Source organism: Heterocephalus glaber, unplaced genomic scaffold (genome assembly GCF_053883595.1).
Source record: "Heterocephalus glaber isolate CG9 unplaced genomic scaffold, H.glaber_assembly_v1.0 deba00000122, whole genome shotgun sequence".
NCBI lineage: Eukaryota > Metazoa > Chordata > Mammalia > Rodentia > Bathyergidae > Heterocephalus > Heterocephalus glaber.
The window spans coordinates 81377487-81399268 of record NW_028258138.1 but is presented as its reverse complement, the minus strand read 5'-3'; the positions used below and the strand labels follow the sequence as shown (position 1 = coordinate 81399268).

The 21782-nt window shown below is 42.1% G+C and overlaps 1 protein-coding gene across 9 annotated transcripts in view; it reads left to right on the top strand.

Annotated features, from left to right (window-relative positions):
• Positions 1-21782, top strand: part of Unc13c (unc-13 homolog C) — a 456112-nt gene that overhangs the window by 14465 nt on the left and 419865 nt on the right. Inside the window, exon 2 of one of the 9 annotated variants that reach the window (XM_087217356.1) lies at positions 9169-9444. The exons of the other annotated variants lie outside the window; for them this stretch is intronic. The gene's annotated coding sequence lies outside the window, so the exon portion shown is untranslated. The remainder of the gene's footprint in view (positions 1-9168; positions 9445-21782) is intronic. 9 annotated transcript variants of the gene reach the window in all.

Below are 21782 nucleotides of genomic sequence, written 5' to 3'. Positions count from 1 at the left end.
GAAGATCATCAAGAAGATCATACACTTTGACCAAGTGGGATTCATCCCAGGGATGCAGGGATGGTTCAACATACACAAATCAATCAATGTAATACACTATATCAATAGAGCCAAGGACAACAACCATATGATCATCTCAATAGATACAGAAAAAGCATTTGACAAAATCCAACATGTATTTATGATAAAAACCTTAGAAAAAATTGGAATAGATGGTCTCTACCTCAATGTGATAAAACCATCTATGAAAAACCAACAGCCAATGTCATAGTAAATGGTTAAAAACTGAAATCCTTCACACCAAAATCAGGAACAAGACTAGGATGTCCACTATCACCACTCCTGTTCAATATAGTTTTGGAAACATTAGCCACATCAATTAGACAAGAGAAATAAAAGGAATAAAGATAGAAATGAAGAAGTCAAATTGTCATTATTTGCAGATGACATGATACTCTATGTGCAAGACCCTAAGAACTCCACCAAAAGTTTTCTAAACTTAATAACCAAATTCAGTAAAGTAGCTGGATACAAGGTCAACACAAAAATCAATAGCTTTCCTCTACATGAATGACAGACTGAGAGAGAAATAGGGCAAATAATTCCTTTCACAATAGCATTCAAAAAAACTGAAATACCTAGGAATCAATCTAACAAAAGAAATCAAAGTCCTCTTCTCTGAAAACTATTGCACTCTGAAAAGAGAGATTGAAGATTATATCAGAAAATGGAATGACATCCCCTGCTCCTGGGTAGGAAGGATCAACATGGTGAAAATGACCATACTGCCAAAACTGCTATATACATTCAATGCAATCCCAATTGAAATTACACCAGCATACTTCATGGACCTTGAGGAAACAATCTAAAAATTCATTTGGAACAAGAAGAGACCCAGAATAGCAAAAGCATTTGTAGGCAACAGAGACATGGCAGGGGATATCACAACCCTCAACCTGAAACTATACTACAAAGCTACTGTGATAAAACAGCATGGTACTGGTGGAGAAATAGACCTGGGGACCAGTGGAACAGATTAGAGGATGCAGAAACAGCTCCAGACGACAAAGGAGCCAAACATCCTCATTGGAGGAAAGATAGCCTCTTTAATAAATGGTGCTGGAAAAATTGGGTTTTAACTTGCCAAAGATTAAAATTAGACCTATATCTCTCATCATGCACTAAACTAAAATTGAAATGGATTAAAGATCTAAATATTAAAACAGAAATCCTGAACCAGCTAGAAGAGAGGTTAGGTAGAACTCTCAAATACATTGGTGTAGGAAAAGATTTTATGAACAAAACCTCAGTTGCCTGTGAACTAGCCCAAATAATCAATAAGTGGGATCTCTTCTTACTAAAAAACTTCTGCACAGCAAGAGAAACCACCAACAGTGTGAAGAAGCAACTCACAATGTGGGAAAAAATTTTCACCTGCTGTTCCTCAGACAAAAGTCTACTATCTAGAATCTATAAAGAACTTAAAAAAATCTGACCTCCCAAATCGAAAGACCCAGTCCAAAAGTGGGCATCTGAAATGAACAGACATTTTTCAGACAAAGAAGTAGAAATAGCAAATAAACATATGAAAAAATGTTCAACATCACTGGTCATTCGAGAGATGCAAATGAAAACAACACTGAGATTCCACCTCACCCCAGAAAGAATGGCTGCTATCATGAAATCAACCAATATCAATGCTGGCGGGGCTGTGGGGAAAGAGGAACCCTGCTCCACTGCTGGAGGGAGTGTAGACTGGTGCAACCACTGTGGAAATCAGTATGGAGATACCTCAAAGAACTAGAACTAGAAGTCCCATTTGACCCAGCTATTCCCCTGCTGGATGTCTTCCCCAAAGAATTAAAAGAATCATACCACAGCAATATAAGTTTATGCGTGTTCATAGTGGCACAGTTTGTAATAGCTACAACTTGGAAGCAGTCCAAATGCCCATCAACTGGAGACTGGATAAAGAAAATGTGGTTTTTAAAAAATAAAATGGAGTACTATTCAGCCTTAAAAAATGAGAAATTAGAGACATTTATAGCTAAATGGATGCACATTGAGGAGATACTCTTAAGTGAAATAAATAGGACACGTGTAAATACCAAATAGTTTCTCTGGTGTGAGAAACTGAAAGTGTAAATAAGGACTAAATGTATAATAGATAATGTGAAATAGGAAGAAAAGGGGCAAAGGGGAAGTGGGAGGGGTAGGGGAAAGGAAAGCAGGCAATGGAATTAATATGAGAAAATGAAAAAATGGAAACAAAGTCTTTGTAGATAGGGAGGGGTGTGGGAGTTGAAGGGAGGGCAGGGGAAGGGGGAAAAATAAGAACCAAGAGAGATTATGTAAAGGTGCAAATTTTCAATGATGAATGTCATTCTATTGTATACCTAAAATGTACCAATAAATTAAAATTTAAAAAAGAATTCAAACAATACATTTTGATGAGGCTTCAGGGAAAAAGGAACCCTTCTGTTTTGTTGGTGAGAATGTAAACTAGTATAACCATTATGGAAATCAGCATGGAGATTCCAAAAAAAACTAAAACTAGAAATCCCATTCAACCCAGCTAGTCTCCTTGTAGATATCTTTCCAAAAGAGTTAGAGACATCATATTACTGTGATACATATACACCCATATTTACAACAGCACAATTGATAACAGCTAAATCTTGGAAGCAGCCTCTAAGTCCATCAACCAATATATGGATGAAGAAAATGTAGTAGTTGCACACAATGGAATACAACTCTACCATAAAGAAGGACAAACTTGAGTCATTTGTAGCAAAATGGATGCAACTTGAGACCATAGTGTTAAGTGAAATAAATCAGACTCAACAAGTTTAAATATTGCATGGTTTCTCTTATATAAGAAATCCAAAGTATAAACAAGGAGCCAAATAAAAGATAGATCATGAGAAGTAGAGATAGATGGTTCTCAAACTGGAAAGGGAAGGGGGGATGAAATAAGAGTTAAGATGTGTTATGTGCATGTATCAACTCCCCACAAGGAATGTAAACATTATGTATTACAAACCTGTATAAAAAACTTAGCAGTTCGAAGGCAGTGTTCTAGCTGGTTATGCTCCTCTTGCATCACTGATGAGGTGCTAGTCACAGCACTGCCGACCTCCCCTGCACGATCACCATACAGGCCCAGGGGGTACAGAAGATGGCTCTTCAATGAGGGCCCACTGCCTCCTGGGAGAGAAGAGGAAGGCACCATGCATGGTTTCCGTAAGGCCCTGCAGGTGAGCAGAGCTGCAGTACCAGCCTGCTGTTCAGTACTTTGGAATCTCCTCTCAGATTGCTGCCCACATTTCCTATCTGCCTCTGTGGCTCCGTTTGCATTCATTAATGAAGACAAGGTGGTGCAACCTCAATTACAATCTTGGGAAACTGTCAACTAAATCTGATGAATGAGCATTGTTTAATTACTTAAAAACATCTAGATAATCTTGGTTTGTGCTGGAAACAATAGCCTAGTGAGAAATTCAAGGTAAAAACAGAAAAAAAAATTAATCTGAAGAGTTCCTAAAGACACCACGCAAGCAGAGGCTTGAAATGGAAACTGTCATTCCTCGCGCTTCGCATACTGGCCATTGCGTCTATAGATTTTCTACTCGGGAAATTTAAGATGTTCGTGTTTTGTTTATTGAACCAGGTAAAAGCTGCTCCTTTTTTTTTTTTAAATGTTGGATACAAAAACACCCCAGGGGGAGGACTATTTCTTACTGTTCAAATGTTTTTTGTTGTTGTTGTTTTTTGGTGCTGGGGATGGAACTCGGGACCTTGTGCTTGCCCAGCAGGCGGTGGAACCACTGAGCTAAATCCCCGGCCCTGTTCAAATGTTTCTTAATTTATGCATCATATGGATCTCCAAAGTATCAGCAAGCTAATATCAATATTCAATTCCCTAGAGAACTAGTTTTTCGTTTTCTGGGAAAGTCTGCTAAATATGCTTGAGACAGTCCTTGCATACCCATGTATATTTTAAAGTCTGGACACACTTGCCTAATGCATGGCTGAGCTTTTCTTGGAAACAGCGGCACGGCCACCGTGTGGCTCCTTTGCAGAGGCGCTCCTGGAGCTACAGGAGGCACCTGCCCTCCTGCAGCTGGAGACTGCACTGTGGCAGCAGGGGACTCAGAGAGCTGGGTGAAGGGGACTGGGACGCTGTGTGCTCACATCTCTGCAACCATGTGGGAAGCGAGGCTGGGGTGACCCACGGGGGAGGACTCCTGAGCCCCAGCCTTCTTGTGTAGATGGTGCCAGCCATGGTAGCAGGAGGGTCTCCCCTCACCTCAACCCAGCTCTCCGTGAATGCTCTTTCTTTAAAAAAAACAAAACCTCATTTTCCTATAAAACATATCTCTTCAGGGTCTCATTCCCTTATATGGAACTCTAATTATTCTAGAAGTACAGATCATTTCCCTGTGTCATCTCGGTCCTGGGGGTCAGCTGTCAAGGAGAGGCTGCTGATAAAGAATTGTGCAGCTTCCCAGTGAACTCAGCAAGCATTAGAGCAATTGAATGCAGAGCGAGAGTTAAGGGAACCTTTTGCCTTGCCCTCCCTGGTGAGGAATTTGATGACAACTTCAGTTGCTATATTTGTATTTGTGTATAAAAGTCATATTGGAGTCACGCCTAAGTGTTATAGGATGAAGTTTAAAGTATTTTGATTTTTCTTTTTGTTTTCAGTACTAGATGTGCATATCTTTTCTATCTCATACTTCTTTCCAGAAATTATAAAATTTTTTTATCCTTTACATTTTGCAGTTTAGATGGATTCAAGTTTTCCTACTAGAAAATAAACTAGGTATGTTAGATGTAGCAATGTTTTTTATTATTTGGTAAGATTTCCAGGACATGATGTTCTCCTGGATGGAAAAGCAAAATCCTTTTCTCCTCCACATGCTGATGTTTTGCCTCTCTCAAAGACTTTCTGATGTCTCAGGAAAGTGAATAATTTGGGCTCCATCAGTTATTGACCTCTCTCGTCACCAGACTCTTCCCTAGGAGCTGTAGAGGTCATGTGTCCTGCCCTGGAGGGAGGGAGGAGTCAATAACTAGGACAGGAGAGGCACACAAAGAGGGTTCATGTTTAGCAACCACATTTATGTCACAACCTCGCATTTCAGGGCCAGGGATTTTGGTGCTCTTAGCTCCAGGATTCAGACCAGCTGGGTGAGATCTCCATCAGATGCTGTGGGTTCCACAGTCGAAACAGCCAGGAGATGGAGAATCTGCTTCGGAAAAGCAGTTTATAATAAGGATCCAGTGATAGTGGATTCTTCAGTTTTGTATAATATATCAACACAAAGCCTTTGCAGCAAAATATTCACCATATTTATATCTAATCTATCCAGTGGTATAATTAAGTGGATAAGTAGGAAGTTTAGATTAAAATTACTTCCCTGGCATGAATATGTACATTTTATATTTCTCAGATTTTCTGTATAATGCAACAAATAAGTTATAGCTCGGTAGTTCTGTAGCCTCTCTTCAGATGTGCATACCAGTCACTTTTAGGCAAGTGTGGGAAAGCTGCTCCCCCAGGCTTGGCCAAAGTTCTGCCCTCTTTCCAAGACCAAGGACAGGGCATTGTGCAGAGGACCATTGTCATGGTTACATGGTGTAAAGTCCAGGCTCAGAGCAAGCAAATGCTATGTGAGGACCCTAGGAGTGTCTTCCCTACCCATTACCATCTTGCTACTTAGCGTGTGCTATGCAAATGAACACATTTTGGAGTTCCAGAGTCACATGACTTGGCAGATTTAGGAGCAAGAAGGGAAGCTGTGGACTGGTGTCTGCCGGTCCAGGAGCCGCAACTCTGCTCTATTCAGAGCTGTTCCCAGAGACTGGCTCAGTGGCACAGCGCCTCAATTTCCACCGCCCACCCCTGTGCACCCAAGGCCGTTGCCTTGGGCCTGAAGTTCACACTGTCTGAAACCGGCCCGCCAAGGTGCTGGCTAGTTCACTTTCCCAGAGAACCTGCATGAAGAAGGCTGTTGAAATGAACTTGAGCTTGAGCTTTCAGCTGATCCCAAGGCCAGCACTCAGCACGCTGATTCTAGGTACGCAGCCCCTCACGCACAGGTGGGCGGCACCCCCACTGACCCAGGCAGCTTACCCGATGGAGAGGCCCAGAAAGATCCTCAAAGAGCCTGGGACTTTGGTCATCTTGCCATTCTTGTCTGTGGACAATCAAACTGGGGAGAGTTCTGAGGAGCTTCCACCGGGCTTTTCCAGTGCCAGATGGATCCCTCCTTCTCTTCACTGTAATTTCAGCCCTGCATCCTTCTCATGACCAGAGGTCATTCCTGACACCATCTGTCTAAGGTGACCGGGTGGCAACCATGTCTTAAGAGTGGTTGGCATTGTCACTATGTCTTCTGGTAGAGGTGGTCTCCCTCTGGGACCCAGATCTTCTGTCACCGCAGAAACAAACTTGTGAGGGTGGGAAGTGCGAATTCTCCCAGCGGGACACGTGATGATGGGCACCTTCAGCCCTCGGTCCCCAGAGCCCCGCACTGTCTATGGTATGTGACAGTCAAGTCTCAGAGGATATACTGGGCTCTGAGTTATGGGACCCACGCTGTGGGCATCGTGTGTAAGATGGAGACCTTCACGCGCTGTGTTCTAGCCACACTGGGATCTTCCAGGCTCTTCTACGCTCAGACTGGTGGAGCCCACGCTGCACCTCCATGACTGCTAAGACACTGCCATCTCAGGTGGAAGCGCCCGAGAGGGAAAGGGAAACTCCATCGCCAATGACTACCAAGTGGCCATGCGACCTTCTCGGAAGATGCTGTGTTGGGTGCTCAGCAGCAGCACACCATCGGCCATGGCAGTCCCGTTAGGGAGGCTGTGCTAGGTCCCCCGATTACCATCCATTAGTTTTTGAGCTTCTCTAAATTGAACAGTGCCTGTAGATGGCAAAATACATGCTCCTCTGTTTAATGTGTACTTTCTGAAATGACCCAGCCCCGGTAGAGTCCAGTCCATGAGTCCTCTTCCCATTTCTGCTGTACGTAGCAACACGTCAGTGAGATGCCACCACTTCTCACACAGCCAGTCGCTTTCCTCCTCTGCCGGCCCTGGGACTCATCAGCTGGATCGCGCCGTGACTTCACCCTCCCGTAGGTCTGAGGCCCAGGGGTGGTCTTCATGGTGAATGAACAAATTTTCCTTGAAGTAAGAGACCTCTACGTTGTCTTCGAACAAGGGTGGAATGCTGTCCCCCAGGAGGGAGGAGAAGCCCACTTGTGTGTTGCAAAGGGCTCAAAGGTTTCCAGTTAGTTAGCCCAGGTGTCTCGTCCCACGACCCACAGTCCCATGTTTCCTGCTGGAGGCCCCAGCATGGCAGAGCCAGCCTGCCTGAGCTGAGATTTAAACTCTCTGGAGACTGGCGCTCTTCTGATTAACCCTGGCCCGCTGCTTAGCTCCTTCTGCATTTGCTGCAGGAGGTGAGAGTTTGTGTACATGGTGACCTGGAGGGGTGCTGTCTTTACATCTACCCTTAAATTAACCACCGTCATCGTTAGACCTTTGCTATCCTCTTCTACTTCATCAAGAGGCTCAATATTATCAATCAGTTCTTCCCCCCAGGCCTCTCCAGTACAGGAGGACTTGTCTGTGCTGGCCCCTTCCCATGCAGTCCACCCCGTGGATGTGGTCACAATTGCATGGCTGCACTAACTTGTGCCCCCCCCCCCCCATGACTAAGCCCTTATACAGATAAAATACCTGTTTGGACTCACAGCCATGAATGGAGATGCAGGCACTGAGCTTCTAATTCCACGGGAAAAGTCTCAGCCAACCCTACAGGGCTCTGATGTTGGGAGGTCCTGTGTCACAGCGAGGGGACCTGGCCCTGAACCCCATGTGCATTAGCCCCGGATGGGGCTGCCCAAGAGCAGGGAGAATGATCCCAGGCCACGGACTGTTCTCAGAGAGCGACTCAGCTCCAAGCTCTCAGCAGCCAGCACAGTGCTCCTGGAGGCGGAGGAATGAGTAACTCAGGGTTGTTATTTGATTTTTTTTAAGTAATTTTATTGGTACACTTTTGACATACGTAATGGTCACACTCGTCATAGGGAATTTGTACCTGTGCATGATGTATCTTCTTTTTTCCCATTCCCCTCCCCTCTCTTCAATCCTTCTTCCCATCTCCATTTATGTTGTTTCTATTGGTTTCCTTCTATTCTCTCTCTTTTGAAATCTCTTTTCTCTTTCTTCCTCTCCCTCTCCCCCTTCTCTGTTCCTCTTCCCACTTGAACATTTTCTTCCTACTTCCCAACATCTACCATCCATTTGCTCCTAATTTACCCTTTGGATCTCTCACATAGCAGAATGCTGGAAATCTGTCTGGAGATCCCTCAAAAAGCTAAAACGAGAGTAATTTATTCTTGGAGGGGATTCAGGCATCTGTGTGGCATGTGCTACCTTACCATTGCTTCTGACGGAGGCTGGAATGCATGACCCTCTCCACCCACGGCCTTGAGAATGTGTACATTTCTGGGGATTTCTCTTCCAAATTATTCTTCAGCCCAGGCATAGTGGTTACTTGGAGGATATTCTTTTACAAGTGTGGTGCTTTAGGAAATTGGTAGACCGTGGCCCCAGTGAGAATGAGGGTCTCTGAAGTCCCGGCTTCCCCTGGGCCTTTGCTCTGCAGCTGCCCCCAGGGTCTCAGGAAGAGTCTGGGCTGAGCTGGGGACCGGGAAAGCACATGTCTGGGCCTTGGTGTGGAGTGTAGAGAGTTTATTTCCCTTTTGAGAAGGGGCTTGGGTCCCCAGACATTGTATGCTTTTACATCTCTGGTTATTATAGAAGCAAAATGTTACATTACTTTCTAGTTTCTATTCTCTCTCCTATTCTCAATTATATGCACCTTTCCTTGGCATAGATCAAGTGATAAAGTGCATTTCTTGTGATTATTTATTCCCAGATATTCTTTGAAGTAAAATCGGGACAGATACCAAGCAAGTTTCAGTTTTAAACACGCATAATTTAGTATTCTGTAATAAAAGTACCAGAAATGTTTGAGAAGGGAACTCGATGCTTTACCCATCATTACATGGCATGAGCTGTCTTTGCTGAAGAATGGAAAGATGTGCTATTAGGCATTTTGAAATAGTTTCTTATTTATTTTCAAAGCGCCACGTGACACAGGAGAAGGATGAAGTCGCAGCTCTGCTGACTGAAACTCATTTAAACTTTCCTGTGAGCGAGCGCCACGCTGCATTATCTATGGAGTGGCTGGCTTCCACCGGGGTAGAGTGAAGTGCAGTGCCGGGCCAGGCCGGGAGGGGCAGGGTCCCTCCACACGCTGCGGTGATGCCGTCACCGTGCTGTGAAGCAGCCACTGAAATCTAAACTTCGCCCTTTGACTCCGGAACAAGGACACGTCTGGAGTCCTGCGAGGCCAGCCAGGTGAGAACATGGCTAGGAGCGTTTCAGGGGCCAAGTGTAAGAGTCTGCGAAGAGGATTAAATGAGTTTGTGCTTTCTAGACGTGGAGGGTGCGACTTCTGGAATATCACAGGACCTACATAAAGTGTTTTGCGGCTCTAAATGTGTTGCAAAGAAGGTGATCCCCTGTGAAGAGTGACTTGGGCTTGGACGGGCAGGCCTGGGAGTGCGGAGGGGTGCGGGAGGCAGAGAAGGCAGCGGGCCAAGGCCGCTGAGCAGAGCCCTGCACTGGGTAGACCGGGGCGCGGCGCTGGCTGCGGTCAGTACCCACGGGAGACCCAGGGCCGCTGTAGCTCACCCTGGAGACAAACTTGAAAATTTAGAAGACATCTCAAATTTTGATGAATTCCAAGTTAACTTTCTCTTTTTTACTTAGTGCTTATTTGTAAAGAAAAATTCTGTACCGTAGGATGATGACACTTTTCTACTAGAAGCTGTACAGTTTGATTCCAGGTCAGATTAACTTCATATGTAGCATATGCTATTTTCCTTTCCGTTTATCAGATTGCTGGAGGATCATCTGTTGAATTTATTATTCTACTTAGTTGAATTTTTTCTGGCATTGTGAAAAAAGTAAAATGATCACATGTTCACAGTTTATTTTTATTCCAGTGAGATGTTTTTCTCCACTTATAAATCATTACCACAATTACTGCAACTATTAATAAATTTTGAAATCAAATAGTGTAACTATGTCAAATTTGATATTTTTATAGGATGTTTTAATTATTTAGATTCTTTCCAAGTCCTGGAAAACAAAGATGCTGGTATTTTGATTGGAATCACATTAAATCTACAGATTTCATAAATAATCATATCGATTATGGGAAAAGGCACTTTTTCCTTTTCAACATTTTTTCCATTGTCTTGACTTACTGAATTACATAAATCCTCCAATTAAATGTTGACTGTAAGTGAAAAGAATGGATATACTAGACTAGATACCTATCCAGAGAAAAGCATTAAAATATTATACCACTAATTATAATCTTAGTTTAAGGTCTTAGTTATAAATTTATGGATTTTTATTTTTCAAATTGAGGATGTTTTCTTCCTACTAAGAAAGTTTTTGTGAAGTGAATAGGTGTTAAATTTTGTCAAATGACTTTTTCTTTACATATATAAAACTAATTATATGTTGTTTCCCCCTTTTCTCTTTTTTACATGTTAAATTACAGGAATGATTTTTCAAAATTTAACTTAGTCTTACATTCCTAGAATAAACCATATTTGATCAAGATATATCAACCTTTTATTTGCTGATATTTTAAGGATTTTTCATCTATTTTCCTGAGGCTTGTTAATCTGATTTTCTCTTCTGTTGTAATATTGTTGCTGTGTTTTGGAATCATAGATTTATTGTCAAATAAGCAAGTTGGACAATGTTTCATCCCATTTTCTGCAAGCTCATATACATTTACCCTTTTCTTAAATGTTTGCTAGAATTTTCTAGTAAAACATTTGCTCGAAGATTTCTTCATGGGAGTGTGTGTTCATATCATGTCATGTATTCATTTATGTATATATCCATATATTCTCTCAACAATTAGAATCTAGATCTAGAACTATCTAGATAAATTCTTGCTGTATTTACAATTTATAGGTCTCAAGGAATCGGTGCACCTTATCATCATATTGATTTATTCATATTGTACAATATTCTCCTTGGCTTTTTTATATCTATATAATTTGTAGTTATAAATTCTCTTTCATTTCTGATATTGGTAATTTGTGTTTCTTGCTATTTAGTTTTCCTTGAGATTTATCAGTTTTTATTGATTTCTTATTTTTGTTATTTTCTTGATTATACTTTCTATGTTTTTGATTTGCTCTTTTGCTAGCTTCTAAAGGTATACTTAGATGAATGAATTTTTTCATTAGTTAAAGCTATAAATTGACTCTTTAGCACTGATTTATCTGTTTCCTATTGATTTTGATACATCATTTTAGATTATCACTCAAAGTATTTCTATTTTCTCATAATTTTTGTTAACTTGTGTTATTTAGAAAAATGTTTTAATTTCAAAATATCACAGGAGGGGCCGGGGATTTAGCTCAGTGGTTCCATCCCCTGCCTTGTAAGAGCAAGGTCCCGAGTTCGATTTCCGGTACCAAAAAACAAACAAAAAACCCCACAATATATCACAGGAGTGGTTGTTTCTGGATATCTTATTGCTACTGATTTTTAGTTTTCTTTCATTATGGTCAACAATAAATATTATATAAAATGTTAATCTTTGGAAAATTACTGCAGCTTGTGTCAAGGCCTAGTTTTCATACTCTTTTTAATGGTTTGTTTTCCCCATGAGAAGAACATATATTCTATCATTTTTATATGTGATGAGTACATGACATTTGGACAGAAACATTAGATGACTTCTATGTATTTCTTTTTTCAAAGAAGGACAAATTGTTTGGGGTAATAATCCTAAAAGAGAAGATAGAAGCTAAAATGGAGTGTTACTCCCAAAATAGTGTCCCAAAGAATGATCCAAAGACTTTTTAAAATGTCATACAGATATCAGAAGGTCAGGAACAGCTTTGGTTATTTAAAAAATGAAATGTGTTTTCAGAAGTCAGGACTACTGGAATTTAACTCCATGACCTTAGCCATGTAACTAATGTCTTCAGACCATGGTCTTCTGGGACTAACAGGCACTATTCAGCATAGGTACCATACGAATTACCATATTCTTATGTGAAAAACCTGACCACCACTGGGTAGAACACCTTTAAGTGTGAATTTTATAATAGAGGATGTGAAGTATTGTGTTTCTGTTAGAAAAAGAAAGAACTCCTATACTCATAAACAATAACTTTGCATTTTCCCTTTCTCTCCAGGCTTGGCAACCTGTAGTCTATTTTCTGTTTCTATAAATTGGCCAGTTCTAGACATTTCGTACAAATAGGATCACACATATATGGTACATTGTGGTTTTAATTTCCACTTAGCACACTAATTTTTAGCATACCTTTTTTAGTCATCCATGTTACAGCATGAATCAGTACTGCATGGCTTTTATTGATGAATAATGTTCAATTATATGGAAATACCACATTTTGCCATCCATTTATTGGTTGATGGTATTTGGGTCAGTTCCACTTTTTACCTGTTATGAGTCTTGCTGCTGTGAGCACCTTTGTATTGCTTCCTGTACTCACAGGCAGGTTCTTGTGTGTGCCTGTGTTTTCAGTTCTCTTGAGTGTATACTTCAGAGTGGAGCTGCTAAGCCAATGTGGTGACTCTGATCTTAGTCAGGTCAAGTAACTTCTTCGAATCATGATCTTCTGAGGAAAATAGCCCTTCTCCCCATGTCTGAGGATTCTAATTACTAAGATTAACCAGGAGCACATTCATGGACATATTTTAAAAGCTATGTCACATAAAGAACAGATGGTGATATTAACATACCATAATACAGCATAAATCCATAGCTAATTTCAGCCAAATCTAAGTGAAATCAGTTTTAGATTGTCCGTCTCATGGTTTTAACATGGAAAGAATTCATCAGTCAGCAATTTTTTCTTCACCAAGGACTTAAGAGCACCATAATTAGAACTTAGTCTGAAGTCGCCACTAATTATAAACCAGGGTGCTGCTTTCAAGGCCAGGATCTTGGTCTCTGAGTGAATTTATGGACAGAGCAAAAGTAACTAGACTTAGCAAGATGAGCTTGCAGTGCCTGATCATCTAGGAAGAACATTTGGTGAACAGAATTGAGGAAGCGAGAGTGCTGAGCTCTTCACACTACATTAATTGGATGTGTGGCCATCTGATCAATGGACTAATTTACCAGCAATATTCATAATTTCATATTATAGATATACCTAGTGCAATTGTAGCATAAGACATTTTGCTTAAATATTTAATTTCATAGGCAATTCTTGTAGAGATACAGTAAAATCTTTTGAGTATGAGCCTTTCTCTTTCTTAGTGTATGGTACTTCCTACATCTAGGAGGTAATATATCTGCATTAACAGGATAACTCCTTCCCCTTCTGCTCTCTTAACATTAGATCAAGTTCCATTTATGGCTGGGTAGGTTACTGATAGTTCAAGAAATGTTTTGATACCTTTATAAGTTGCTTTTTTCTCGATGAAAACTAATTGAACAGCTATGAAATATCAAGTACCCTGATACATTCCATTAGAACAAACAGATGCAGACTGAAGGATTGTAGTACCTCATGTTGCATGCCATGACGCATCCAGGGCAGTACTGTGCCATGCAGGATTGTGCATGCCTCAGAGCTGGTGTCTCTGATGATCAGCTGAGGTGAGTGGGTTGCTCCTGTCTGGATCATCAGGAGACCCGAGGGAGGCATTGCTTGGCCAGGGTCTGACATCCAGCTGCCACGTAAGGAATTAAGACACTCTGTGTCATGTCTGAGTGAGTTTGATATAAAGGACATTATGTCAGGGTGGAAGAGGAAGAGCTGGAGGAGGAAATGGATATCGATGGAGCCAGATGATGTTCTTCACAAAGAAATGTGGTAGGCACAATCATTCTCATTTCTGCATTGCTTGCCATAGTTCAGGAACCCCCACGAGATACATCACATCACTCCTGTTCATATGGGAGGAAATGAAAGTGTTGGAGTCCCAACACCAGTTTCAGAAATGTAAAAGTATGCAAATATGTGTCATAGAATCGATAAAATAAAAACAAATCATGGTCGTGAGTTCATCTGCTCCTTCAGTGCATGGTATTTTAAAAGAAATAACAATCACATATAAGTCCACAGGTTTTATCTTTCTCACAAACTTTCAAAATTAGTGTGATTCTTACTATACCTCAGAAACATAGAAGACAATTTACATTAATGTAAGTAAACACATATAAGAGGTTGGGCTGCCATCTGGGTCTTGAGGTAGAGCAAGGGTCTACTCGGATGAAAATTTCATCATTCATAGTAACTGCCACAGTAACTAACCCTTTCTGTCTTCTTATGCTCCAGGGACTGCTCTGATTATTATTTAACCCTTAAAGCGGCCGGGCATGTGGTGCTATTGTTGTCCTTTTTGCCAGGTGAGGAACATGAGGAATACACCGTTGGTGTGCAGTACAGAGCCCAGTGTGGAGCCAGCTACAGGTCCATTTCCCCAGCCTCCTGCTGTAAGGCTGGGAATGGTGGATGGATGGAAAGCAAAGTGGGGCTCGCTCACATGGTCGACCTGCCCCTCCACAAGGATGGAAACATACAGTGTGCCGAGCCCTGTTCAGATCCTAGCTCTGCTGTCGGCTGAATCACTTAGGACCTCTGAGTTTAGGTTTTCTCATCTTTGAAAACTTGTGGGATAGTTTTAAGGGCATAGATCATCGGTGGCAAACCTATACAACGTGTGTCACAGAGGGCTGTTTCTATCATTGAGAGCTCTAGAAGGTTCGCCATCACTAGTGTAGATGAATCCTTTTGACATACTGAAGACACACTCTAGACTGCTGCTTAGGAGGTGCACAGAAGGGGCGATTTGTTTTAGAGAAATCTGGGCCCTCTGTCTGGACATGGGATATTTGGGTGGTTGTGTGTCCCAGCGGGCGGGGCAGAGGACACAGGGACAATCTATCGTAAGTGGTAGCAGCCTTTGCTAGGGACAGTCCTGGCCCTCATGACTTTTGCTCCCAGTTTACTCTGGTTTTATCTGAGCACATGTCCAGGTTGCTCCCAGGATTCACTCCCACAAATCCCTCTGATCTCAAAGGATTTTCCCAGTCTAGACATTGACAATGTGGACTCCAGGCAAAAGTCAAATTATTTAAGGACACTTGATTTCCCTCTCAAAGAACGCTGGGCACAGCTGGAAGGGACCCAAGCCCTTGAATGTGATTGCTTCAGAGCAGAGGCAGTGCCATGAGCTGGGACAGGAGAAGTTGCACTTGGGGTGCGGTTCAGCTGTATGAGCCCAGGCCTGTGTGTCCTTTCCATGCCGGACACTGTGTGGGTCGGTGCTGCTACAACTGCCCTCCTCATGCCCGGGGCTGTCCAGGGCTCCACAGGCTGGCACTCATGAGAGAGCAGCTGGGCAAAGTGGGGCTCCAGCCTGACTCCCAGAGTTCAAACTGAGGAGCCCTCCTTTTTCCATATGCATTGAGTCTGCACATCTGGCTTTGTTGGGAAGAAAGGCAAGGGAGAAGCTGATGGTGGTTTCAGAGGGTGAAACTCAAGGCGGGAGCTTGCTCCAGGCTCCTCAGCACCTCACTCCTGGGCCATCTCCCACCCAGACCCTGGTGGGAGACTTTTCTCATTTGCAGCCCCCTTCATGTCCTCTTGGCTCTCCCTTCTAGTCTAAAGGGTTGTTTGTGCAGACTACCTGCACCAAGGTGTGAAGTGTGCGACTATCTCAAAACACAGGGGCCCTTGGTGAGACCTGCCTTTCTCCAAGGCCCCAAAGACATTTTTGTTAATTAATTTTATTGGTGCATTCTAGAGATACACAGTGATCACATTCATCGTAGAGAGTTTGTACCTGTACATGATATATCTTGATTTTTCATTTTTTCCCATTCCCCTCCCCTTGTTTCAACTCCTCTTCCCCTCCTTATTTTCAAAAGCCTTGTTTCCATTTTTTCCTTTTTTCTGGTTTTTGTCCCCCTCCCCAGTTCTTCCCATTGGAACATTTTCTTCCTATTTCCCAATATTCATTTTGGTTCTTGTTTCCACTGTTGATTTCTCAGACCAGAGAAACTATGCGGTATTTTAATATTTGTGTTTAAGTTATTTCACTAAGAGTATGATTTCATGGTGCATCCATTTACCTAGAAATGTCTCAAGTTTATCCTTTTTATGGCATAGTAGTACTCTATTGTATAAATTTCCCCCATGTCTTCTTTATGCATTCATTGGTTGATGGGCATTTGGTCTATTTCTAAGATTTAGCTGCTGTAAACCTGGGTGTGCATAAATCACTGTGGTATGATGCTTTTAATTCTTTTGGGAAGATACCAAGAAGGAGAATAGCTATGGAGATTCCTCAAAAACTGGGACCTGAACTTTAAATACAAGGAATAAAATTCTAATAGCAAAAACTGCTATAGATAGATGGTTCTACAGGGAGAGCTCTTCAAACATACACTGCTGGCTACCAACAAAGTATAATTCAAATATACAGGAAACTTTAAATTTAGAAACTTTATTCTAGTAAGAGACACATTGTCATTAATCTCCTTCAAAACACTCCCTGTTACTTTGAACACACTTATCTCCTGATTCTCAAAACTTTCTGAGTAGTTATGGAGTCCTCTTTTGCATCTTTAGGAGGTCTGATGAAAAATATGGTGAATGATGCTGCTGAGGGCCATCCAGTGGAAAGGCAGCTTGTAAAATATTACAGTGAGCCCTCCTCCACCTTATTCACTGAACCTAGCACTGTGTGACTTCTGGCTCTTCCCCAAGTCAAAATGACTATAAAAGGTAAATGTTTTGAATTGATTCAAGACATGCAGGCAGCCACGTAGGAAAGAGGATTCCAGAGCTGCTTCAGAACATGGCTGGAGGGATGAGATCAGTGTGTTCAAAGTGAAGGGCAGGGTTTTGAGGGGAATTCTTGACAATGTGTCTTTTACTGTAATAAATCTTTCAAATTTAAACATTTACCATAGTTTTCAATCATACCTTGTACCCTCTAAGTTTGGTCCTCCTGAGCATAGTAATATAACATGGTGTTTATAAGAGAGGACTAAGCAGCCAGGCAAATTGGGGTGCAGTTCCAGCTGCTTCTCTGTGCAGCTGTGTGGCATTGAGTTTGGGAGTGTGGATCTCGGTCTCTCCATCTTCAAAATGGAGCTAACATTACCTACAGCTTAGCCAACTGCCAAAGATCAATGTAGTAATCTACAGAAGAGTAACGGCAGTGTCAGGCATATGCACATCAAGAAATGGAAAAAATTGGTGAACTGTTAGAAAATGAAGGTCTGTGCATCACAGTTCATGCTACAATGACTACAGTAAGAAGAAAAGAACATAAATTACAGGAATGAAAGAACTTTAGGCCGGAGTGACTATTTCAGTACCTCTGAGACTCAGAGCCCCTTACCACAAACTGCAGGCGACATCCTCACCAGGTCACGATGAAGGTCATATGAAATGGTGCACATGAAAGAACTTTTAGGGCCTAAGGTGCTGTCACAGTGTGAGTGCTGAATGCCATGTTTTCTCCAAACCAAAGCAGCAGCAATGAAAGTGAGTAGTATGTAGGTTGTAGGTGGATGATGAATTTCACAAACTATCTAATTAGCTAGGACTAGGAGGGACTCTTGAGTCTTTTCATCCTGATTCTTAGGGAAATGTGTCTTTCTTTTTGGCTATCTGCTAGCTTAGGATAAACCTTTTAATCATATTCAGTTTTGATCCTATGGTTGGAGTATTTTAATAGATATTGGCCTATTGTTTTTCTTTAAAACAAAAAATTAACAGTTTCCCCAAATGTCATCTCCTGTGCTCTGGTATTAGTCAGCTTACTGTTGCTATAACAAAATACCTGAGGTAATTAACAGAAGGAGAAAGGTCTACTTGGCTCACAGTTTGGAGGCTCCATCTGTGACTAGCCTGGTCCTGTAGGGCGGGAGTGTGATGGAGCAGGACCACTCACCCTGTGGTAGGGCGGGAGAGGAAGGGACCAGAGTCCCACAGTCCTGTTAAGAGCACCCCCTGGTGACACAGGACCTTCCTTCCACTAGGGGCCACCATCGGAGGTCCACCATCACCCCATGACACTACCTGGGACCAAGCCTTTAGCACACAGAGCTTTGGGGGACACTCATCCAACCATAGCGTGGCACTTAATCAATTTCTGTTGCCACTGGCATCCCTGTGACATCAACCACAAATACACAGATACACAGTTTGCCCTTTCTTAGAGAAAACATAAAGTAGGTGTGAGTCTTCACTGACCCGGTAAAGACATTCTAGGAGATGCTTTTCAAAGTTGACCTTTAATGTCGGCTGGCCTTCTTCCTCCTTACCTGCCTGGTCCCCTCGTGCTCTTCTCCTAGCTGCTTCTCCTTGCCCTACAGTCCCCTGGCTTCTGTGTGGCTGGCCCTGCCTTTCCCAGGCACCCTGCCTTGTCCTGTGCAGCTACCTGGGGAGCGTGCTGGCCCCTGTGCTTTGGTAGATTGGCTCCTCTGCCTTCTCACTTGATGGGAGCCACTTCCTACATCACTAAGAATTTACTGATGAACAGATTACCCAGTGAACAATATTTATGTCATACTCACGGTTCTTTTGGAGGAATTTCTTTTAAATCAGTGATCTTAACAATAGTTAAAGGTGTTTACTGAGAAGGTGCTGTTGTAGTCAGAAACATGAATTTCCATGCTGTATTTGAGTGGGGAGTTAATTACAATCCTGCCCATGGTCTGAGATGCCCAACACAGCAGTGGAAACGTGGGAGCAGTCGAGACTGAGGTCGTTCAGTTTCTCCAGGATTAAGCAGAGAATAGGAAAGCGAAGCACAGTGCTCACAGGCCAAAGGCAGGAACGCAGGAGATGAGAGTCAGGGCTGGTGACAAACCCTTACCTGCATCCAGGGCCCGGGCTTGGGGAGGGCCACAAGCTGGGTTGCATCACTTCAGGTTCCGTCTTCTGTCTGTCTTGGAAGCTAACCTCTAAATACCCAGCTCACTTACTTTCAATGCATTTGATAAGGAGCATAAAATTATTTATCGATCTGAACAATGCTTTAACTTAATTATGCTAATGATTTAGCAATAAATTTCTGATTACCAAAAGGTTAATTGCTCTTTTAGCCCACTAGGGCATCCTGCTACAGTCATATTAAATAGTTATCTTACAAAAGTAATTTTTAACCAAAACATGTTGTTCCTCATTCAATGTAAAACTAGTTTCAGAATTTACATACTTGTGGGCCAAATCTGGGGCTCAGAGTGAAGGATGTGTTGCTTAAATTTTCCTGAACTCAAAACCTCAGCTTCTTTATCTGGGAAACAATAAATACTTATTTCATACCATTATCATGGGAGTGAAATGAACTTTAGAAAATTGCATACACAATGGCTGGCGTGTAGTATGTAATAATTAAATGTTATTACTAAAGCTTCCTAGAACAATAGTGGCCAGAATTTTAATCTCCCTCAAAAATCTCCTTCCCCAAACCTTAATTCTCAGCCCCAAATATCATTACCAAAAATACTATGTGGCTGTGCAATTAAAGGTAACACAAGTATGAGCTTTTGAGTAAATTGAGAAATGGGTGATGGTACCCTGGTTCCTTTCTTCCTCCAAGCTACACGTACCCCTCCACACTGATCTTGCCCTGATATATTTCCTCCTAAAAGGTGAACTTCAGAAGGGAGTAGGTGTAGAGTTCTGTGTCAGTCACCACTGGTAATATTAACTCGATATGCAGAATAAGTCACTTCATAGACTACAGGAGTAAAGACCAAGCTACATGTTTTGCTTTATTTAGCTGTGCAATTTTGGACCATACCACTTCATCTCCTTGAATGTCTTGTCTCCTCATCCATATAGACATAATAATGCCCTCTTCAAGGTTTCTGTGAGCAGTATTGGAGTAGTTTACATTTCTAGAGCATAGTAAGTGCTCATTAAATGTCTATTTCTTTCCCTGTCCCAGTCATTGAACCACCCACACCCGGTACGTTGTCTTGTCAAGCCTCTCCTTAAGGTAACTGTAGTTTTATGGTAGGATTGTAAAATAGGTTGGGGGAGAAAACCAAGCCAGTAACAGGAAGGTGTGGATGCAAACTTGGAAGTTGCCACTGATTGAACCCTGGAGATGATAGGCATCTTCCTTCTCCCTTCCCACTGCTTCTCCAGAATGTCTTTCTTCTTATCCTCCAACCTAAGCGGACCCCCACTCCTGTACCAATTTCTGTGTCAGATACCATCCAGGGCATCTTCTGTAGTTGATTCTTGCTTCTTCCACTGGTCTTCTCAGTGTTAATGATAACTAATGTTTGCTGGGCCATGCGGTACAGACATTGTTCTAGAATTTCATAACTGCTAACCTATTTAAACCTGACAACTATTTCTGTAGGAATGCCATTTTTGACTTCTACCAACCTAACAAATGTAGAAGCTAAGGCAGAAGAGAACTGAAGTAGCTCTTAGATTCACAGCTGTAACATCTGTGTTGGAATTCTTTCAAATGCTAAAGTTTTCTGTGTGTTGGTTTCAGGATGTTTAAAATTGGCTAAGACATCATTCTTACCCTTAAAAAGGAAATGTCCAATGGAGGGAGGTAGAAATACAAAGGACTGTATTACAAAGGAGTTCAAATGTTCATTAACTGTGAGATGGGAGAGTGTGCCCCAAGAAGAGCTTAGTTTAAGTGTTGAATGAAGTTTTCACAGGACAAATGACTCTAAATACAATTTTTACAGGTAAGGAGGGCTGGGTATGAAAGATATTACAGAAGAAAGAACATAAGAGTCGCTGGGGTGTGAAAGAGATTGGGGCCCTTTGGGGGCAGTGGGTCTCTCTGGAGCTGGAATATGTGTGAGTGCAATGCACACTTGTGGACACATGTGCGTGGGCTTGCGGTTAGGCTTGGTGGGCAGGAATGCAGTGTAGAGGGAATGTTCCTTCTCAAAGGCTCCTGTTACAATTTTTTGTAACTATGATTGCCTAGAAGAGTAGCTCTGGAGCAGTAATGCAGGGCAGGAGGTCTGGACATGAGCACACCAGAGTCATTGCCAGAATTGCTACTTTCCTTTAAACAGGAAGCAGGTGTTTCTTCCTAGGTTTGGGAGATACAGGATATTTGATTGAGTGATTAGTAGAATATTTTATTCTACCAAAATCAGCTTTAAAATAATGTATTTACCCTACTGAGGCCTAAATTTCCAAGGTCATTATAAGGAGAGGCCACAAAGAGATAATAACATAAATACGTTTTGAACTTAACCCAGGAGTCAATTTCTTAACATTTTTATTAGTAGAAATTACGTGCTAGTTTGTAACTGTGAATGAATACCTGTTTCAGAGAAGAAGAGTTATCCTCTGACAGCGTGGAACCCAGAAAGACACAGGCTGCCCTCCTCAGCCCTTTCCCTCCCCTGGTTGCTGCTCCCGTTCCCACCCTCACTCTGTCCCCGGAGAAGCTTGGCATGTGGCCAGAGCGCATGCACCTCAAGTCTCTGCAGAGCCTGATTGGAGTGAAATTGGCAGATATCCAGGTGGAGGAGCAGACAGAGTCAGTAGGCTCCTAAAGTAATAGGCAGTTGATGATGTATTCTTTGGTGAATTGGGTAGATTATTTACCTACCCGCATACTTCAATAGCAGCAAAAGCTTTAGACCACTGCTGTTGTTCTGAAAT